Here is a 24,571-nt window from a genome sequence, read left to right on the forward strand (position 1 = left end):
ACAGCCCTCGCGGCCGTCCTTGTCAAAGAGTAGACGAAAGTCCAACGACCAGTTTACTACATCAGTCGCGCGTTGAGGGACACCGAGACCAGGTACACCAAATTGGAAAAACTGACCTACGCCTTGTTGATTGCAGCTCGGAGGCTCCGGCCCTACTTTCAAGGGCACACTGTGACGCTACTCACTGACCAACCCATCAAGGCGATTTTGCACCGGGCTGATACCTCCGGAAGAATAGCCAAATGGGCGATTGAGCTCACGGAATTCGACATCAACTACAGACCTAGACCAGCAATAAAGGCCAAAATATTGGCAGATTTCATAGTAGAATGCACCATCCCGGAGGAGGCAGAGCCCGAGCAGGTCGAAGGTGACGACCTGAGGTCTCACCCGAACTCCCCCAACAAAGAGGCCGATCCCTCCGATGGCTTCTGGACCCTCTATGTGGACGGAGCTTCCAACATGACAGGCGCGGGTGCAGGCCTGATCTTGGTTAGCCCGGAGGGAGTCGTCGCGGAGTACGCTCTGCGTTTTGAATTTCTCGCAACAAACAATGGAGCGAAATATGAAGCTCTAATCGCGGGATTAAGGATCGCCAAGGAGCTGGAAATAGGTCAACTCCAGGTACACAGCGACTCCCAACTGGTGGTGGGACAAGTAAGCGGGAATTATGAAGCGCGGGAGGACAGTATGACTAAATACCTTGAGAAAGTAAAGGAGCTTACCCCTGCCTTTGACAGTTTCGAATTAGGCAGATCCCAAGGCTGGAGAATGCCAGAGCCGATCTTCTCTCCAAGCTGGCGACGTCGGCTCCGGCCGAACTGCCCAAAGGCATCCTCTTTGAAGTTTTAAAGCATCCGAGTACTGAAGAACCACGGCCCGTGATGGAGGTCGACCACGAGCCTAGCTGGATCGACCCACTAGTGACCTATCTTAAAGATGGAGTTCTCCCCCAGGATGCGAAGGAGGCTCGGAAGCTCCGAAATCAAGCCTCCCGGTACATCCTTTATGAGGGCAAATTATACAAAAGATCATATTCCTTGCCCCTCTTGAGATGCCTCCGACCCTCGAAAGCTGACTACGCCCTGTGGGAAGTGCACGAGGGAGTTTGCGGAAACCATGTGGGAGCCAGATCTTTATCCCACAAGCTACTTCACCAAGGGTACTACTGGCCGACAATGCATCATGATTCAATTGAATATGTCAAAAAGTGTGATCGATGCCAGAGATACGCCAATATCCAGAGACAGCCCGCCACCGAGCTTACACCCTTGAGTGCCCCATGGCCTTTTGCACAGTGGGGGATGGACATCCTTGGCCCCTTTCCCATGGCATCTGGACAAAGAAAGTTCCTCCTTGTAGCGATCGACTACTTCACCAAATGGGTTGAGGCCGAACCACTAGCAAAAATCACAGAAGCAAAAGTACAAAATTTTGTCTGGAAATCAATTGTGTGCAGGTTCGGTCTGCCAAGGACCCTCATCACTGATAACGGGCGACAATTCACGGGGGCCAGATTCGCCGAATTTTGTGAAGATCTGAACATCTCCCACAACTTCACATCGGTAGCCCATCCTCAAGCGAACGGCGAGGCTGAGGTGACCAACAGAACCCTCTTACAGGGGATTAAGACAAGGCTTGAAAAAGCAAAAGGAACTTGGGCGGACGAGCTTCATCATGTGCTGTGGGCGTACCGAACTACACAGAGATTGCCCATGGGGGAGACTCCCTTTGCTTTAGCCTTTGGTACAGAAGCCGTCATCCCGATCGAGCTTAAACTCCCGTCGGCACGAGTCGTGGCATTCGACAAACTCCAAAATTCACAAAATCTCAGAGCCAACCTCGACCTGCTGGAGGAAAGACAGAAAATCGCTCAGGTTTGGATGGCAGCTTACAGACAGAAAGTTGCTCGCTATTACAACACCCGGGTCAAGAACAAAGCCTTCAAAGCAGGAGATCTAGTGCTCCGACGAGCTACGGTCTCGCAACCCCAGGACAGGGGCAAACTCGCCCCAAACTGGGAAGGACCATATGAGGTCACGGAAGTAGTCCGGCCCGGAACTTATTATCTTAAGGAGCTCGGAGGAGCCGACCTCTCGCGACCGTGGATCTCAGAAAACTTGCGTATGTACTACCAGTAACTTCATTTTAATCGAAAGTCTCATACCCCTGTGTCTTTGGGCAATTCAACCAAATTGTATCAAAAACAAGAGGGCAACCTCATAAAGTCGAAGGCCCGGTTCCATTTAGACCGGATGGGGGAGAGGCCTTACAACGCCCATATGTGCCCCCACAGCCCTGTTAGGGACAGGAGGAGAACCTCGCCCTAACTTGAGCATAGTCGAAGGTCCGGTTCCATTTAGACCGGATGGGGGGAGAGGCCTTACAACGCCCATATGTGCCCCCACAGCCCTGTTAGGGACAGGAGGAGAACCTCGCCCTAACTTGAGCAAAGTCGAAGGCCCGGTTCCATTTAGACCTGATGGGGGGAGAGGCCTTACAACGCCCATATGTGCCCCCACAGCCCTGTTAGGGACAGGAGGAGAACCTCACCCTAACTTGAGCAAAGTCGAAGGCCCGGTTCCATTTAGACCGGATGGGGGGAGAGGCCTTACAACGCCCATATGTGCCCCCACAGCCCTGTTAGGGACAGGAGGAGAACCTCGCCCTAACTTGAGCAAAGTCGAAGGCCCGGTTCCATTTAGACCGGATGGGGGGAGAGGCCTTACAACGCCCATATGTGCCCCCACAGCCCTGTTAGGGACAGGAGGAGAACCTCGTCCTAACTTGAGCAAAGTCGAAGGCCCAGTTCCATTTAGACCGGATGAGGGGGAGGCTCTGCGACACCCCTATGCATCCCCAAGAGGGAAACCTTATCCTAGCTTAAGCAACTTCAACCGATGGTAAGCCTAGCCCGGACTCCTACGGGAGCCAGGCTCCATCGCCGACATCAACTACAGGACAAGCCTAGCCCGGACTCCTACGGGAGCCGGGCTCCATCGCCGACATCAACTACAGGACAAGCCTAGCCCGGACTCCTACGGGAGCCAGGCTCCATCGCCGACATCAACTACAGGACAAGCCTAGCCCGGACTCCTACGGGAGCCGGGCTCCATCGCCGACATCAACTATAGGACAAGCCTAGCCCAGACTCCTACGGGAGCCGGGCTCCATCGCCGACATCAACTACAGGACAAGCCTAGCCCAGACTCCTACGGGAGCTGGGCTCCATCGCCAACATCAACTACAGGACAAGCCTAGCCCGGACTCCTACGGGAGCCGGGCTCCATCGCCGACATCAACTACAGGGTAAGCCCAGCCCGGACTCCTACGGGAGCCGGGCTCCCTCGTCTACATCAACCACAGGATAATTCCGCCCGGACTCCTACGGGAGCCGGGCTTCCTCCTTGACTCTGATGGCTGTAGACAGATTTCGTTCGGACTCTGTCCACGACGCCAGGGAGGCCCCGCCCGGACCCCTACGAGAGCCGGGCTTCGCCCACAACTCCGACTTCAAGAGGGATTCCCCGTTCGGGCTCCCACGGGAGCCGAACTCAGCCAAAAAAAAAAAAAAAAAAAAGAGAGAAAAAGAAGAGAAGAGAAAAAGAAGGAAAAGCTATGGCTCGCAACGGCGATGATTGGAAAGCGCACAGCGCACAAGGGCAACGGAAGCTCGGATCCCCGAATTCAAGCTCCAGGAGGGACCCCGGGCCCGAATGGCCCCGAGCGAACCCGCGGTCGTTAACGGAATGATGACTGGATATCTCCGAACGGAATAAAAGTCAAAAGGGAGCTCGGCAAATAACAACCCTACACGAATAAAAGAGGTCGTCGACGACCTCGGGACGATATGAAAAAGAAAAGAAGACAAGAAGGAAGAAAGAGGAAAGGAAAATAGAGGAATTCGGCAGACAACCACTCAATGCAAGATGCAAACAAGATAACTCAATCCCTTTTTCATTCAGCAAGGTATACGTTACAAGACCCGGTGGGTCGGAAAAAAAAAAATGTAAAACATACATCGCCGCAAGTCTCGCGAGCACGGCCCGGAAGGGGTATACCGAAGGCCGCTCCGAGCTGCGAATTCCTCTTCCCGTCCTTGTCCTTCTTAGCCGCGTTCTCCAGTGCGTGTAGCGGACCAGCTCTAGCCCCACCTCGCTTCACTCCATCACCGACGTCCCAGCCCTAAGGAGAAAAGGGTGGGATAGATTCTCAGAGGCGGTAGATGCAACGGCGGCAGTGGCGAAGATCTGTTTCAAGAAGAGCCAGAGTCACCTCGGAGACAGCAGTGGTGCCAGCTATATGCTCCATCTCCGAACGCTCCGCAATGGCCGCCATCCAAAATGTTCCGGCAAGGTCGGCATGCGCTACTTCCACCGCTCCGGCAAGGTCGGCATGCGCTACTTCCACCGCTCCGGCAAGGTCGATATGCGCTACTTCCACCGACCCCGCAACAAATTCTACTGCCCCACCGTCGACACCGACCACCTCTGGTCCCTCGGCCCCGACGGCATCAAGGATCTCGCCATAGCTTATGACGGCAGCTCTGCTCTCTTGACCGGTATCACCTCGCCTCGCTGCTCCAAAATTCTCGGCAGAGTGATTTCATCGGCGGCCCCCGCTATTAAACCCCTGTTGTTGAAGGAATTTTTCCCGAGCCCCCTTCAACATGACGGAGATTCTCACCAGCCGCCATTCTCCTCCTCTCCTTCCTCCAAATCCTAAACGTCCCCTCGAGAATGACCTCCGTGATGGAGGGCACGGCCTGGAAACCCTCAAAGAAGGGTTGGGGGACTGAAGAAGCCAAGGGCCAATGCGGAGGAAATGGCTAGGTAGCTAAGCCCTCAGGCAAAAGGAAGGTCCTGTCAGCAGGATGAGGTCGCGAAAGGAGGCTGGGGGGTTTAAATAGCCGACGGCTCCTGGTGCAGTTATGGCGGCAGGTGCTTCTGGGCCAGCTAGTGCGTGCCGCGTGTCCCGCTTGTCCCCCCTCATCGCTACTGAGGGTTGACCGTTCACAAATTCCCGTAGCGCGACGCTTGGGATCGCATTCCGACGGGGGTTCCGAAAAGGCTCTTCATGTCACCTTCACCGAAAAGCGGGCCCTGACGTGCGCGCATTGAATTCCAAAATATCTGGGGCGGCAGCGCACGGAGTTCGAGGGGATGGTTTCGGCTGCGCTCATCTCTCTCTCTGTACTTCCTTCGCTTGAGATTCAAACTCGGAAGTAGGGGGACTGGTGTTGGGTATAAAAATATCCACAGCCGAAGTCCTCAGCAGAATCGATCGCAGGAAGACTCCGTTGGACTCCTACGGGAGCCGGACTTCGTCATCGACTCCAACGGCTACATACAGGCTCCACCCGGACTCCTACGGGAGCCGGGCTTCACCGACGACATCAACAGCGGAAAGACTCCGCCTGGACTCCTACGGGAGCCGGGCTCCATCCTCGACTCCAACAGCTGGTAAGCACAGTCCGAACTCCTACGGGAGCCGGACTTCGCCTCTAATCTTGATTGCAGGAAGACTCCGCCGACTCCTACGGGAGCCGGGCTTCATCATCGACTCCAACGGCTACATACAGGCTCCACCCGACTCCTACGGGAGCCGGGTTTCACCGACGACATCAACAGCGGGAAGACTCCGCCCAGACTCCTACGGGAGCCAGGCTCCGTCCTCGACTCCAACAGCTGGTAAGCATAGTCCGAACTCCTACGGGAGCCAGACTTCGCCTCTAATCTTGATTGCAGGAAGACTCCGCCGGACTCCTACGGGAGCCGGGCTTCATCATCGACTCCAACGGCTACATACAGGCTCCACCCGGACTCCTACGGGAGCCGGGCTTCACCGACGACATCAACAGGGGAAGACTCCGCCCGGACTCCTACGAGAGCCGGGCTCCGTCCTCGACTCCAACAGCTAGTAAGCACAGTCCGAACTCCTACGGGAGCCGACTTCGCCTCTAATCTTGATTGCAGGAAGACTCCACCGGACTCCTACGGGAGCCGGACTTCGTCATCGACTCCAACGGCTACATACAGGCTCCACCCGGACTCCTACGGGAGTCGGGCTTCACCAACGACATCAACAGCGGGAAGACTCCGCCCGGACTCCTACGGGAGCCGGGCTCCATCCTCGACTCCAACAGCTGGTAAGCACAGTCCGAACTCCTACGGGAGCCAGACTTCGCCTCTAATCTTGATTGCAGGAAGACTCCGCCGGACTCCTACGGGAGCCGGGCTTCGTCATCGACTCCAACGGCTACATACAGGCTCCACCCGGACTCCTACGGGAGCCGGGCTTCACCGACGACATCAACAGCGGGAAGACTCCGCCCGGACTCCTACGGGAGCCGGGCTTCGTCCTCTACTCAACAGCTGGTAAGCACAGTCCGGACTCCTACGGAAGCCGGACTTCGCCTCTAATCTTGATTGCAGGAAGACTCCGCCGGACCGGACTTCGTCATCGACTCCAACGGCTACATACAGGCTCCACCCGGACTCCTACGGGAGCCGGGCTTCGCCGACGACATCAACAGTGGGTAGGCTCCGCCCGGACTCCTACGGGAGCCGGGCTCCGTCCTCAACTGCAAACCACTGGTAAGCACAGTCTGGATTCCTACGGGAGCCGGACTTCGCCTTTAACCCTGATTACAGATAGACTCCGCCCGGACTCCTACGGGAGCCGGATTCCACCCACGACCCCAACCACAAGAAGGATTCTGCCCAGACCCCTACGGGGGCCAGACTTCGCCGCTGTCGAACTTCAGCCAGCTGATCAACTCCCAGGCCACAATCACGGCCATGATCCTGCTCCACTTCCTGCGCAGATCCTACGCAGCCCCATTATTACCTGACAGGCTGTATCAATGGCCATGATTCTGCTCCACTCACTGCGGCAGATCCTATGCGTCCTCATTATTATCTGACAGGCTGTATCAACGGCCATGATTCTGCTCCACTCACTGTGGCAGATCCTACGCGGCCTCATTATTATCTAACAGGCTGTATCCACGGCCATGATTCTGCTCCACTCACAGCGGCAGATGCTACGCGTCCCCATTATTCTCTGACAAGTTGTGTCAACAGCCATAATCCTGCTCCACTCCCTACGGTAAGGGCCGCATGACTCCGCTGCCTGTAACGAGCACCACGTGGCGCGCTCCAGCAATGGCCACGAGTCTACCCCACTACTCTTCACAGCAAATCCCGCTTGACTCTTGATAGCCCGCTACCAGGCGGTTACAAACGTCACCATCAATCCGCTACCTCCTCTGCCTATAAAAGGGAGGACTCAGATATGTTATTCTCTAAGCTCATTTCTTATCTCAAAACTCTGCTAAATTCTCCATTCGAGCGCTCCATTCTTGTTGAGGCAGAGAACTGACTTGAGCGTCGGAGGGTCTTGCCGGAGCAACCCCACCTCCGGTTTAGACTTCCTTTGCAGGTCCCGGCGGCGACCGCGACTTCCCCGACTCCAGCTCATCCGGCGCCAGCAGATTTTTGCACCAACATACTTCATATTGATAATATGAAGAAATAAAAAAGAGAAGATGTGAATGTCACATACCTCTGGTACTACTGACTCGATCATATAAATGAGTCAAGAATTAATAAGTTATACAAAGATAAATTTTTTGATCCTTATGATTTTGAATCATATGAAACTTGTGAATCTTGTCTCATGGATAAGATAATCAAGACTCCATTTACTAGATATGGAGAAAGGGCGAGTGACACTTTGGATCTAGTATATCTTGATGTTTGTGGTCCAATATTGAGTCAGGTCAGAGAAGGATACGCCTACATCATCATATTTACTGATGATAAGTCAAGATTTGGATATGTGTATTTAATAAATACAAATCTGAAGCCTTTGACAAGTTCAAAGAGTATCAAAGAATAGTTAAGAGACAAACTGATAAAAGTATTAAAGCTTTTCGATCTGATCGAGAAAGAGAATACTTAACTAGTGAGTTTCACAATTATTTAAAAGAAAATGGTATTGTTTCTCAGTCGACACCTCCTTACACTCCATAATTAAATGGTATTATGGAAAGAAAGAATCACACCTTATTAGATATGGTACGGTTCATGATGTGCTTCACGGATCTTCCGATCTTCTTTTGGAGATTTGCTCGACGTATGTTATGAACAAAGTATCATAAAATCTATCTCTAGCACTCTATATGAGATATGAAAAGGGAAAAGGCTCAATTTTAAACATCTTAAGATTTGAGATTGCCCTGCTTATATGAAAAATATTGAAGGAGGAGAAATGTTTTCTCTGCATAGGATCTTCCATACTTCATCAAATCTGGGGTGGAATAATTTTAAAAAAAATTATCCTACATATTTCAGATCTAATTTTTTAGATCTAATTTTATTATCTGATATTTAAAATCTAAAATTAAATCTAAATCTATGATGAAAGAAGAAGTACCTCAAGGGTAATCTGATTACCCTAAAGATGATCTCTGCACAGCCTGAGGTTCTGATGTAGCCATGCAAGCACCTGGCCTCTACTAGTATCCACTCAAGTAGGATCTAGAATGTCTTCTCTTCATAAATCTATGCTCTAAAAATCAGATCTAAATCTGATTAGAAAGTACTTCAAAACTCCTTCTGAAGTTGGAGCAGCAGCCTGTCAAAGATGTCCTGCAGCCTTCTATTCTAGGCATCACCACGCCTTAGATCTCTGCCAGATGGACGTCCAACTTTTTGGACGTGAAGAGGGGAGGAAGGAGAGTAGGGAAGACATGGATAAGAGGGTAGGGGGTAGCAGCTATTAGATTTTATGCATAAAATAATTTCATCCATGAAATCTTAGGCGCAGCAGGGTTTATATAGACCCTATATGCTGCGCAGTGCCACATCATTCAACCAATCAAAAAATTTCAATAAATTCTAAAAAATTCTGATTGGTGGAGTGATGTCATTTGATCACATCAGATAATAACCCCTACCCTCTCTCCTAAGTTGGCACCAACAATGGATAAGCTGAATTAAGGTGGCGCCAAAGAGTCCAAGTTTATCAGGACTCTTTGGTTCTTATCCATTTGGGGCACCCACTTAAATCCAATTGGGCTCATGCCATAATCTAATTATGGTACCCAATTCAATTGAGTTTTGGCATGTGGATACTCCACAAAAATCCTCAAATGAGCCCTCTTCAGTTTAAGACCCATATGTCAACTTTTGATAGATGTCCTAAAATAAAATTGGCAGGTGCTAGGAATTAACAGGTGTTGTCTTAAATTCATCTCATGAATTAAGACAAATCTTTTCTAAGCTGGACAATCTTTATTTAGACTAAAAATAATTTTTTTAAGATTCTCAGGATGAGTCAAATCACATTTGGCTCAATAGAGACAGAAAAGATTACACGAGGAGAAAGTTAGGCTCAATCGAGTGCTAGCACGATTTCCTTGAACCTAATTGGATCTAATCCAAATCAATTGGGTTAGCCCAATTGATGACATCCAAACTCTAACCCTTATTTGTATGACCCAGTTAGGTTCAATTCTATATGGTAATGAGACATGTCGTGATCTCATCATCGACATCATCGAAACTCCTTTCGATGGACCAGAACTCTTCTAATTCAGACAATTAGAATGATCGATCATCAATATCATTTTAATTGCTCCCAAAATCTATCAGTGACACCTAGCAGTATATGGTGGCAACCCATCAGAACTGAAGATGAACCTCTCGATGCAGCTACCTGTGTGATTGAGTTCCTCTATCATGAGTCCCGACTGAATTAGGGTTAAGGTGAACTCGTCAAATCCAACATCAGTCATATGAATTAATCGATCGATCTGAGTCTGATGTGAAACCTTAATGGAAAACTCCTTTTTCATTATTTCACTCTGCCATGGCCATGGGCTTAAGGATTCGATCTTTCGATCACCATAGGACTACTCCTCTTATCTACCGAGGTTGATAGATCCCATCTTGGTGCGATCTGGTTCCTACAATGAACATGCTACAGCCAACATACACCTCAGGGTTCCGAATGGCTAGAAGACGAGTTATGGTGTAGTCAAACTATAACACACTCAAGTTGAACCATCGATGTACCTCAGGTCAAAGAACTAGACACACAACTGCAGCATCGAGCTAGTCATCGACGAGAAGGTAGACTTTCTTATGACTGCTCGAGGTGGTCACACTCAGTACTCTCATTCTCAATGAATACCTGTACTTCACTCCGATGTCTCCACACCGTAGACTCAAGACACATCTATCCCAAAGAAGCGATCATACACCAACCTTCCAGATCGATCACCATCCTTGTGATGATCCTACGGTGAGGAGCTATTTATGAGTTAGTTATGTAACTTCATGCCTTAAATTTTCAACCCTTGAAAATATGAATTTACATTCCCACTAACTCAAAGGATGTATCACAGACACAATGTACACAATGTGATAAAAGAATAATCCTTTTATTCATTTATAGTTAAAATTATAAATTTGCCCTTAGATCTGTACAAGAATGTGTTAGCCGATCTGGCATATAGGGTACACATCTAACAAACTCCCACTTGACCTAATGCCAATTGGCTGCATATCTAAGTTTCATCTTCTCAAGGTGGGCTTCGATCTTCTGTTGGCCCAATGGCTTAGTCAGCAGGTTTGCCATATTATCTGTGGAGTCGACTCTTTTGACCTCGACATAACCCTTTTCGAGGTAATCACGGATCAGATGGAATCGCCGCTCGATGTGCTTGGATTTCTGATGAGACCTTGGCTCCTTAGCTAGGGCTATGGCACCATTATTGTCGCAGCAAAGAAGTATGGCATCTGATGACATCACTCCAAGCTCTGCGGCAAATTTCTTATACCAGAATATCTTTTTCGTAGCTTCCGATGTAGCAATATACTCTGCCTCTATAGTGGAATCAGCAATCACCGTCTGCTTGAAACTTTTCCAGCTGACTGCACCACCATTGCAAATAAACAGACTCCCAGATGTCGACTTTCGATCATCTATATCAGACATAAAGTCTGAGTCTATATATCCCTGAATCTGGAGTTCTCCATTCCCAAAGATTAGAAATATATCCTTAGTTCTTCTCAAGTACTTAAGGATACATTTCACAGAAGTCCAGTGCTCTTCGCCTAGATTTGACTAATATCTGCTTGTGACACTCACAGCATGGGCTATATCAGGTCGTCTACATAGCATGGCATACATGAGGCTCCCTATTGCCGAAGCATAAGGGATCTTGCTCATGCATTCAATCTCCTCAGGTGTGCTAGGGTACATCTTCTTGGATAGATGAATGCCATGTCTAAAAGGTAATAAACCTCTTTTGGAGTTTTTCATGCTAAACCTTTTTAGCACCTCCTCTATGTACATTTTCTGTGAAAGTTCGAGCATCCTATTTGGCCTATCTCTATAGACCTTAATACCCAGTATAAAGGATGCCTCTCCTAGATCTTTCATAGAGAACTCCTTAGACAACCATACTTTGACTGAGGTCAACATGAGAATGTTATTCCCAATTAGGAGGATGTCATCTACATACAATACGAGGAAGACAACTACACTCCCACTAACCTTTTTGAACACACATGGTTCCTCCTCGTTCTTGATGAAACCAAATATTTTGATGACATCATTGAAATGAGTATTCCAACTCCGAGATGCTTGCTTAAGTCTGTAAATGGACCTTTGCAGCTTGCAGATCTTGTGATCATCATCACTGGATGTGAAACTAAGCGGCTGTTTCATATAGATATCTTCCTCAAGATGTCTATTTAAGAACGTCGTTTTTACATCCATCTGCCATAATTCATAATCAAAATAGGCTGCAACAGCAAGTAATATGCGGATGGATTTTAGCATGGCTACGGGTGAAAAGGTATCCTGATAGTCAATCCTTCGTACTGACTATAATCTTTTGCTACGAGCCTAGCCTTGAATGTCTCTACATTTCCATCTGCACCTATCTTTCTCTTGAAGATCCATTTACACCCAATAGGTACAATACCTTCAGGTGGATCTACCAAGGTCTAGACTCAGTTTGAGTGCATCGAGTCAATTTCTGATCTCATTGGCTCTAACCATTTTTTGGAGTCGATATCTAATATCGCCTCGTCATAGGTCTTGGGGTCATCACCATGAGCCCCATTTCCCGTGAGGAACATTTCCTATACTTTCTCTTGTATGGAACCTAAGTACCTTTCAGGAGGATGAAAATCCTAGTCGATCTACGAGGTGGAAGAGGTTGTGTTAGGACTGGTTCTGATTGATTAGGTTCCTCAGGTTCTTGAGCTCGTTGCTCTTGGGAGATATTCTCCTGGAGCTTAACTATTCTTCCGATGCCACCATCTTGAATAAACTATTTTTTAAGAAAAATAGCATTTTGACTCACAATCACATTGTGATCTTCCGAAATATAGAAATAGTATCCTAATGACTCTTTAGAATATCCTATGAATCGAGCTCTAAAAGATCTAAACTCTAACTTGTCCGCCTGCTGTCTCTTGACATGAGCTGGACAACCCCAAATTTTGAGATGATTCAGACTTGGCTTCTTACCATGCCATATCTAATATGGTGTGGTAGAAATGGTTTTAGAGGAAACCCTATTCAATACATAAATTGCTGTCATGAGACAATGTCCCGAAAGAAATTTAGAGAGGTCTGTGAAGCTCATCATGGAATGGACCATATCTAATAGGGTCCGATTTCTCCGTTCTGAAATCCCGTTGAGTTGAGACGTTCCAGGTTGAGTCCATTGAAAGACTATACCATTGTCCTTAAGATAGTCTAGAAACTCCTGACTAAGGTATTTACCTTCTCGATCTGATCGAAGAACCTTAATGGGCTTTCCTGTTTATTTTTCTACCTCATGTCTGAATTCTTTGAACCTTTCAAAGGCTTCAAACTTGTGTTTCATTAGAAACAAATACCCATATCTAGACATATCATCGGTAAAGGTAATGAAGTAGATATAGTTGCCTCTAGCCGGCACATCAAATGGGCCGCACACATCCGTATGTACTAGGGCAAGTAGGTCTGTAGCCCTTTTTCCATATCCCACAAAAGGAAGCTTGGTCATTTTGCCTTGAAGGCATGATTCATAAACTGGATATGACTCGAAAGTCAACAGACTCAATAGGTCAGATTTCTTCAATTTGTTAACCCTATCTTCCGCTATATGACCTAGCCTTAGGTGCCACAGATACCTATCATTTAGACTATCTCTAGGCCTTTTAATTCCTATGGCATTCATATTTTGCTCAATATTAAATACAGATACATCAATATGTAGCTGATAGAGACCGTTAATAAGAAAACCATCTGCAACTTTATTATTTTCATAAAAAATATTACAATGGTCTTTATGAAAGCTAATCACATAGCCTTCTTGTGCTAAACATGAAATAGAAATCAAATTTCTGCTTGCTACAGGTACATAATAACAGTCTCTAAGAAATAAATCTAATCCTAACGGTAATGCAGAGGGTAGGTTCCCACGGCCACAGCAGCAACTCTTGCTCCATTTCCGACACGTGGGATCATCTCCTCATCCCTCAGCCTCCTGCTCTCCTCAAGATCCTGCATAGAAGTGCACAAATGAGCATTAAAACTAGAGTCAAGCATCCAACTGGATGCAGAAGAAACCGTAAGATTAGATTCTAAAATAAGCATACCTCCAGAAGGACCATCCTTCTTATTCTTTAGGGTGGCCAGGTACTGAGGACAGTTTCACTTTCTCTTCTTCCCATCCACCTTCTGCTTCATCACAGACCTCTTTTTCTTTCCAAAAGACTTTCTCTTGGAAGAAGTCCACTCCACAGCAAGAACTGAGCCTTTTGAACCCTTCATGGAAAGCTCAACCGTAACCAGCATGTTTATTAACTCGATCAAGGTACACTGTATCTTATGCATATGAAAGTTCATGATGAACTGACCATATACATCGGACAAGGACTGAAGGATCATATCAATCTAAAATCCTTGTCTAAGATGATACCGAGCTTCTCAAGATCCTCAAGATCCTTGATCATTGTCAAATAATGATCCTGGACTGACTGCCCATCACGCATCTTGGCCTTAAAAAGTCTTTGACAGACTTGATACTTGGCCGTGCGACTCTGTTCACCAAACAACTCTTGTAGGTGAGCCAATATTTGGTGGGTAGTCAAAATATTCTTATGTTGGCACTGCAAGTCATCAGACATTGCACCCAACATGTAGTACCTTGCTTTGTTATCATCATCCATCCATTTTTCTAGAGATGCTCTCTATTCAGCAGTCAGACGTGCTGATATGGTAGGTGGGTCCTGGTCTAAGACATGAGTTAATTTTTTAGAACCCAGAATAATTCTGTAGTTCCTCAACCAGTCCTTGAAATTGGGTCCAGTCAGTCTATGGGTGTCTTAATTTTGATCAGGGGGTTTGAGGCAGACATGTTTCCTGTAGAGAGTCAAAAATTTTAGTTAGATTTTGTAATCAGACTCAACCAATTTATTTAAGATTTTTATTTTTAAATAAATTAGGCTCCCACTATTTTCTCAGATCCTACACTCCCTTGGTAGAGATGTGAAAATCTCCGTGATCAGTGATTTTTAATGGGTGGTGCGGTCTCACCGACTGGCTCACCACCTCACCTAACAGTTATTGGTGATGGGTCAACCGATGAGTGGACAACTCTTATCCAATGATTCTCTAATCATGGTGCACCCAAAACTTGATCTCTAATTCATGAAGCTCACCGTGTCTAGGATATTGCTCCAATCCTTAGTTAAGTCACACCCACCATTTGTACGAACTAGATTCCTGATTGTGTCCCTCATCGTATTCAGAATATTAAGCCCTACCCATCCTCTAATCTGTAGCATCTAATGCCTAATGGACATGGTTGCATCTTCCTGGTGCAATTGAGCCACTGTAACCAGCTGAGAATAATCAACCCCGAAAAGGGCCCACACATCCACAATGGTGAAGACAAGACTTAATATTTTCTTAGGAAGATTTATTTAGGTCTCATTAAACTTGACTTGATATAGTCATAACAATTATGACTAACCTAGTGGCATGGGTTAGCTCGAATTGTTAGCCACCTCTAATCAGAACTGAGTCAACACATATGGCCAGATAAGTGAGATCGGTGGGAGGGATATGCCATTAACTCGACAAAAACGCATTCGAGTTGAGTAGCTCCCAATTAAAAATCAGTCGGTCGCATCTGCCCAACTTACCTTAGATACCAAATTATCGAACCAAAACTAATTGGGTTAGCCTACAATCCAGGCTCTAACCACTGAGCCAAATTAGGTCTTAACTTGATTGAGTTACATCTAAAAGTGATTCGATCTTGACCCAGACTTAATCCTGTTAGGCTGGTCAATTATTAGCTTTCATGATTCCAGCTAACCAACTCTTGATTCGGTTTGATCAACCGCTAGATCTAATTGAGCTACCCAAGCCCGAACCCAATTTTATGAAAAATCTTAGATCTGAAATTCTCAATTTAGACCTAACTTAATTTCATAAGCTTAATTCATTAATTAAATTTGGGTTGATAAACAAAGCATGTATAATAAATCTTAGGGTTTCAGATCTAAGGTTTTACAGAAAAATAAGTTTTGATTTCTGATTAAGGATGAATGCGCGGCACCCCCACACATCATTTGAACACCCCATTGAATGGAAAGAGAGAATCTTAAAATCTACTTTGTTCTTATGACGGACGGCCATGAGGAATACCTTAATCAAAAATATAAATTTAACTACAAAACTAGTTAGATCTAAATTAACATATCATATATACAATTTAAGATCTAACTAATACATACTTTGCATACATGTCATGTATCAAAAATCAATCTAATTAACATACTTTCAGATCTGATACATCATATATAATATCTAGAAAATAGAATTTAAATTGAACTATTCAAAATAAAAACTATTCTAGATAAGTTACTAGAATAATTCTACAACTAGTCTAGGCATGCAACAGATCAATTTTATGAAATAATTAAAATTTTATTTTTATTTTTTGATCTGATTATAAAAATTATAATATCAAAAAAATATAGAATAAATTATATTTAATTTATATTTTAATTTTATTAAAATATAAAACTTAAGACTATTCATGGATTCAATTAATCCTAGTCTAGTCATGCATCTTATGCATGTTAGATCTTCTTAGATTTAATTTTAAATATTTTGATTTTAGATCTTATCACATCTGATGTGATATATAAAATCATTTAATATTAGATAAATTAAAATTAAAATCAGATCTAAAATAGATCTGAAATAGAGCCAACAACTTGGCTCTGATACCACTTGAAAGAGAGAAACATTTTCTCCGCGTAGGATCTTCCAGATCTCATCAAATATGGGATGAAATAATTTAAAAAAAAATTATCCTATATATTTTAAATCTAATTATTTAGATCTAATTTTATTATCTAATATTTAAAATCTAAAATTAAATCTGAATCTATGGTGAAAGAAAAAGTACCTCAAGGGTAATCCGATTACCTTGTAGATGATCTCTGCATAGCCCGAGGTTCTGATGTAGCCACGCAAGTGCCTAGCCTCTACCAGTATCTACTTAGGTAGGATCTAGAATATCTTCTCCTCACAAATCTATGCTCCAAAAATCAGATCTAAATCTGATTAGGAAGTGCTTTAGAACTCCTTCTGAAGTTGGAGCAGCAGCCTGTCGAAGATGTCCTGCAGCCTTCTGTTCCAGGCATCACCACACCTTAGATCTCTGCCAGATGGACGTCCAACTTTTTGGATGTGAAGAGGGGAGAAGGAGAGTAGGGAGGATATGGAGAAGAGAGTAGGGGGTGGTAGCTATTGGGTTTTATGCATAAAACAATTTCATCCATGAAACCCTAGGCACAGCTGGGTTTATATAGACCCTGTATGCTGCGCAGTGCCACATCATTCAACCAATCAAAAAATTCTAATAAATTTTGAAAAAATTTTGATTGGTGGAGTGATGTCATTTGATCATATCAGATAAGAACCCCCACCCTCTCTCCTAAGTTGGCACCAACAATGGATAAGCTCAATCAAGGTGGCGCCAAAGAGTCCAAGTTTATCAGGACTCTTTAGTTCTTATCCATTTGGGGCACCCACTTAAATCCAATTGGGCTCATGCCATAATCTGATTATGGCATCCAATTCAATTGGGTTTTGGCATGTGGACATGCCACAAAAATTCTACAATGAGCCCTCTTCAGTTTAAGACCCATATGTCAATTTTTGACAGATGTCCTAAAATGAAATTGGCAGGTGCTAGGAATTAGCAGGTGTTGTCTTAAATTCATCTCATGAATTAAGACAAGTCTTTTCTGAACTGGACAATCTTCATTTAGACTGAGAAAAACTTTTCTAAGATTCTCAGAATGAGTCAAATCATATTTGGCTCATTAGAGACAGAAAAGATTACATGAGGAGAAAGTTAGGCTCAATCGAGTGCTAGCACGATTTCCTTGAACCTAATTGGATCTAATCCAAATCAATTGGGTTAGCCCAATTGATGACATCCAGATCCTAACCCTTATTTGTGTGACCCAGTTAGATTCAATTTCATATGGTAATGAGACATGTCATGATCTCATTATCGACATCATCGAAACTCCTTTCGATGGACCAGAACTCTTCTGATTCAGATAATTAGAATGATCGATCATCAATATCATTCTAATTGCTCTCAAAATCCACCAGTGACACCTAGCAGTATATAGTGGCAACCCATCAGAACTGAAGATGAACCTCTCGGTGCAGCTACCTATGTGATTGAGTTCTTCTATCATGAGTCCCGACTGAATTAGGGTTAAGGTGAACTCATCAAACCCAACATCAGTCATATGAATTAATCGATCGATCCGAGTCCGATGTGAAACCTTAATGAAAAACTTTTTTTCCATTATTTCACTCAGCCATGGCCATGGGCTTAAGAACTCGATCTTTCGATCACCATAAAACTACTCCTCTCATCTACTGAGGTTGATAGATCCCATCTTGGTGCGATCTGGTTCCTACAATGAACATGCTACAGCCAACATACACCTCAGGATTTCGAATGGCTAGGAGATCGAGTTATAGTGTAGTCAAACTATAACACACTCAAAGTGAACCGTCGATACCCTCAGGTCAAAGAACTAGACACACAACTGCAGCATCGAGCTAGTCATCGACGAGAAGGTAGACTTCCTTATGACTGCTCGAGGTGGTCACGCTCAGTACTCTCATTCTCAATGAATACCTTATGAAAAAAATCAATGCAGGGATAAAATGGTAATTTTAAAATTTTTTAAAAATCATTATTTTACAGCAAAAATTATTAATTAATCTAATTAATTAATAAGAATTTACTCTATACTAGGATCTAAATATGATATATAGCATGCATATATTTAAATTTGAAATTCGAATTTGAACAGTAAACACTTTACTATAATGTGTTCATAACACAATACCTTTGTACGGGTAGTAGATCACCATAATTTGATCACCATCAGGAGAGTCTATCATCGTGATGCAGCCACATAGTGTGTCTAGCCTTTGCAGATCATCCACACGAAGCTCCCGATCTGATCGACTCCTCACGAGTGCTAGCTCGTTGTAGAGCCCTTTCGACGGTCGATGCTGATCGAACTCCTTCGATAGATGTCTGCCGATTCTTTAGACACTCTAGATTGTCAGTGGATATGCTTGAGAAGATGTTGAAGATCTTCCTAAAATTTGATGGGCTCACGACACTCGTAGCTCACCTTCTCACTTCCCGAACTCCAGGCTGAAATCCTGAAGAACTCACTGAAACCCTGCGCACACTTTTTCTTTCTTTTCTTACTTTTTCTCTCGGAAGGATATATACTTTCACCTTGCACACAAGGATTCCTCATGCCCAATTTTCTCTCCAAAATTTTTCTTGCACACGCCCCACTATTCTCCTCCTTTTAAAACAAAGTCAAATGTCTTATCCACGTGAGAGGATAAAGATGAGTAATTGCACATTTGAATTCAAATGGAAACCAATTTATCCCTATCAACTAAGGGCATGAGAAGAGGAGGGCATGGCTTAATTTGTGCGTGAGTGATTTTATGAGAAATATTTTCTCGTATAATAAATGGGGTGCTAAAAGAGGATAAGGTCAAGGCGTTAAGATTGGTTGCTCATTCAAATTCAAACTTTATTTTGAATTTGAATGGCCAACCAATCATCCTTATCCACTCATTTGGCACATTAAAGTAGGGCGTGAGGAGGGTTTTGCATGAGAAAAAATTTATGAGAACTTCCTTCTCGTGAATTCAAATGGACGCAGTGGAAGTGAGGTGGCGTAGGGAGAATGGGTCAAGGTAGTTTCATTATTTAAACCAACCTAATTGAACCAAATAAGTTAGGCCCAATTAGACTAATTTAAATCCAACTTAATTAGACTTAATTAGGCTCAATAAAATCTTAATCAAATCAAAAATTGATTAAGCCCAACCCCTGATCAAATCAGGGACCAAACCATCTTGATGATTAGGTCAACTCTTAACCTAATCGGGTCAAACCCAACTGAATCCAATTCAATTGGACTTGATCCAAAAATAATTACTCAATCAAATTGAGTTAATTAGTGATTAAATCACTAATTAAATCTCTCATAAATATTGAGTCCAAATCTGATGGGTAATCGGGCATCAGAATTCATCGATATGTAACCCTGATCGAAGAGTCCCAAACCAGTGGGACTCTTGACCCTGATGCCCAAAATGTGTGGGACTCATGATCAGAGAATCCTGATTCTCGATCACAGAGTCTCAGACATGTAGGACTCATAGTCCATGAGCATTAGGACTCTTCATCAGCCATCAGATCAGATAGGAACCTCTAATGTGTGTGACCCCGCAAGTTCGAACCTAAGTGGTAGCACAGGAACCAATTCCTGTACTAATCGAAGTGACCATCTAGCAATGGTACCTGATGATCGGATAGATCGAATAGTCACAATCGCAACACTCAGAACCTATGTGAATATGGTTACTGTATAATTCATTCTTTTGACCTCGGTGTTTAGGACGACTCAGAGTTAAACTGTCAACCCTGATTAGATCATCCGAATCGTGCTCAACTCAAACAGTCCTGTGACTCATCACAAAGACTACCCTGGCCAAGGTTTTGCTAAATTAAAATACGACTATACACAGCTCCTAAACTGGAGTGGTCAATCTCATCTTGACACACGCACTGACAAGTCAAGTACTTGACTACACCCAGCAGCCTTCTGTCACTGAATTAGAAATTCAGGTAGTCCAGTGCCTAAGTGCAGTGAGTTGCTTGCAGGTCACCGTGGCAGTCTCAGGTTGGAGGGATATTTATACCCATATTCCATCGGAGCAAATCTTGATAGTAGAAATAGCTTCGGAGTCGGTCACGTTCAGTGCAGATGTACCCTTATATCTCACCTGTATGCCTTACCAGAGTCTCCACACTCATTAGTTAAGAGGACAACCAACCTATATGGCACACAATGACCTATGCTTGATAAACGTTGTCATCCTTGGCAACAACGTATCATTTGGTCGCGAACAGATTTAAGGACTAACCGACAAATCCTCCTTTGTCGAGTTTAAATAGTCTTAAGGACTTCACCACAACATAGGAGTTCATTAGAAGATGAAATATTTTGTGATGAAAAATATCAAAATAATTTTTATTAATTTATAATTTATGTACATATACAAAAATGAGGACAACCATCAACAGGTTGACGATTGGCTTTGGGATACTATTTCCAACAATCTCCCACTTGGCCTAAACCCAATTGGTGCAGTATCTAATACCCATCTTCGACTTGTAGTCATCGAACTCCTTCACCGCAATGGCTTTAGTGAATGGGTCGGCCAGGTTCTCCTTTCCGTCGATCTTCAGAAGGTCGATGTCACCTCGATTCATAATTTTTTGGATGAGATGGTAGCGGCGCAGAATATGCTTCGTCCGCTAGTGTGCCTTGGGTTCCTTTGCCTGAGCAATGGCTCCAGAGCTGTCACAGTAGAGCAGAACTGGACCAACAAAGGAGGGTGCTACTCCGAGCTCGGTGATGAATTTTCTCAGCCACATCGCTTCTTTGGAAGCATCTGATGCAGCGACATACTCCACCTCACAAACTGAATCAGCCACTGTGTGTTGCTTGGAACTCTTCCAGCAGATAGCCCCACCATTAAGGGTAAAAATAAATCCCGACACACTTTTGCTGTCATCATGATCAGACTGGAAACTAGAGTCTATAAACCCTATAAGTCTCAAGTCCGATTCACCATAAACAAGCCACTGGTCCTTAGTATTTCTTAAATACTTCAGGATGGTTTTAACAACCTTCCAGTGATTCTCTTCTGGATCAGATTGGTATCTACTCACTACCCCTAGTGAGTATGCCACATCTGATCATGTACATGTCATAGCGTATATGATAGAACCCACTGTTGAAGCATATGGAATCCTACCCATACGCTCTCTCTCTTGAGGTGTTGTCAGACAATCCTTCGAGATAGAAATTCCATGGCCTATCGGTAGATAGCCTTTCTTGAAATTCTCCATGCTGAACCTTTTTAGCATAGTATCTATGTACGTAGACTGGGATAAACCAAGCAACCTTTTAGATCTATCCCTATAGATCCTCATCCATAGGATGTAGGAAGCTTCTCCCAAATCCTTCATGGAGAACTGTGACGACAGCCAAATCTTTGTTCCCTGTAATGCAGGGACATCATTCCCGATTAAGAGAATATCATCCACATACAATACAAGAAATACCATTACTGGACCATTAGCCCACTTATAAATGTAGGGCTCTTCTCCGTTCTTAATGAAGCCATATGTCTTGATCATCTTATCAAAATGTATGTTCTAACTCTGAGATACCTGCTTAAGTCCATAAATGGACCTCTGTAGTCTGCACACCTTAGACTCATCAGTGGATGTGAATCCTTCAGGTTGTATCATGTACACCTCTTCATCCAGCTCTCCGTTTAGGAAAGCTGTCTTCACATCCATCTGCCAGATTTCATAGTCCAGATGGGCAGCTATCGCAAGCATAATCCGAATGGATTTGAGCATTGCCACAGGAGAAAATGTCTCGTCATAGTCTATATCATAACGTTGACGATATCCCTTGGCAACCAGACGGACTTTATAGGTTTTCACCTTTCCGTCTGTGCCCCTCTTCCTCTTGAAGACCTACTTACACCCTATGGGTTTTACTCTTTCGGGTGGGTCAACCAATGTCCACATATCATTGACCTTCATGGACTCCATTTTGGATTTCATGGCCTCTAGCCATTTCTCAGAGTCGGGTCTCTGCATTGCATCCATGTAGGTGATTGGATCCTCATCATTTTCATCAAGTTTGATAGGATTATCGTCCTGGACCAAAAAATCATAATATCTGTCCGGTTGACGTGGTACTCTACCAGATCGCCTTAAGGGTGCTTGAACAATGGGCTCTGGATCTGATCTAATCAAATCTAATTCAGGTTCAGCAACTTGTGTCGGTTTTTCCACCTGTTGAACTTCGTCAAGTTCGACCTTAGAGGCAATAGTCCCTTCACCAAGGAACTCTTTTTTCAAAAAGATTGCCTTAAGGCTGACAAACACCTTTTGCTCATCAGCCAGGTAGAAATAATACCCTTTGGTCTCTTTTGGGTATCCTATAAAATTACATTTATCAGACCTAGGTCCTAGCTTGTCCGTAATTAAACGTTTAACATAAGCCAGACACCCCCAAACCCTAAGGTGCGAGAGTACTGGCTTACGTCCTATCCATATCTCATATGGCATTTTGGTTACAGACTTACTCGAAACTCTATTTAGAAGGTAACAAGCCGATTCGAGTGCATATCCCCAGAGGGAGATCGACAGACCAGCAAACCCCATCATGGATCGAACCATGTCCAACAAGGTCTGATTTCTCCTTTCAGATACACCATTATGCTGTGGTCTTCCAAGAGGAGTCCATTGAGAGAGAATCTCATTCTCCCCAAGATATGTCAGAAACTCATTGGAAAGGTATTCACCTCCTCGATCAGATCGAAAAGTTTTAATACACTTCTTAGTTTGTTTATCTACCTCATTTCGGAATAGTTTGAATATTTCAAATGACTCTGACTTATGCTTCATTAAATAGACATACCCATACCTCAATAGGTCATCTGTGAAGGTTATGAAGTAAAAATATCTACCTCTTATATTTGTGCTCATTGGTCCACATACATCAGAATATACCAGACCCAAGAGTTCACTGGCTCGCTCACCTTTTCTAGTAAAAGATGACTTGGTCATTTTATCAAGAAGACAGGACTCACAGGTTGGAAGTGATTCACAATCACCTACTTCAAGAATTTCTTCTTGAGCCAACTTGTTTATCCTGTTCTTATTGATATGACCTAGCTTACAGTGCCAAAGGTAGACTTCAGACACATTATCTATTCTAGGAGTTTACCGAAGATTTAAACCACATTAACAGGTTGTGATAGAAAGTAAATTCTATTATAAAGTTGTTCAATAAATATTATAACACCATTCAAAATGATATTGCAAATATTTTCTTTTATTAAAAATTGATAACCGTTCATGGCCAAAAGGCCTACAGAAATAATATTTAATAAAAAGCTTGGACAATAGTGACATTCACTCAGAATTATATTTCAAGAATTGATTACAAGGTTCATGATTCCTAATGCTAGAACTGGAACTTTGCTTCCATCTCCAACGTTCAGAAACCTCTCGCCTTCATCAAATCTCCTACTGACCTGTAGACCCTGCATCAAATTGCAAATATGATAAGGGCTTCCGGTATCCAATACCCAGGCAGTAGTATCACAAATGAAAAAGTTGCAAGGTGTTTTCATATAAGTACCTTGCTTCTTCTTTGGCCTGTTCGGTTCCAGTGAGGCAATGTATAAAGGATAGTTCCTATTCTAGTGCCCCTGCTTCTTGCAAAAGAAGCACTCCGTCTGGCTCTGGTCGGGCTTGCGCTTCTTGATCTGATCCTGTGCAGACGTCCCAGCATGCAGCTGCACCATCTTATTCTTCTTCTTCTGGTTCTTCTTTCCTTTCTTAAAGGGTCGACGACCAGAAGAAGACCCTCCCACAACATTCACCGACTCCTTATAGAGCTGGTGATCCTTCTCAAAGTTCTGCAGCAACCCCAACAAGCCGTGGTAGTTCACTGCAGGCTTTGTCATTCGAAAATGAGTAAGGAAGGGAAGGAAGGACTTGGGCAAAGAATTAAGGATCGCATCCTTACTGAGCTACTCGTGCAGGGAAAAATCCAGTTTACTTAGGCGCTTAATCATTTCGATCATGTATAGTACATGATCAGTGACTGAGGCTCCCTCCCTCATCCGAGCATTGAAAATGGCACAACTAGTTTTGTGCCTTTCAACATCGTCAGGCATGCCAAAAGAGTCGTTCAGCATTTGAAGCATCTCCTGTGGCTGGGCATTCTCGAACCTACGACTGAACTCATCATTCATTGCCGCCAGCATTATGCACCGAATGTTGGTGCGGTCGTTGAGCCACTTCTGGTAA

This window comes from Elaeis guineensis, chromosome 4, assembly GCF_000442705.2.
Source record: "Elaeis guineensis isolate ETL-2024a chromosome 4, EG11, whole genome shotgun sequence".
NCBI classification, from domain to species: domain Eukaryota; kingdom Viridiplantae; phylum Streptophyta; class Magnoliopsida; order Arecales; family Arecaceae; genus Elaeis; species Elaeis guineensis.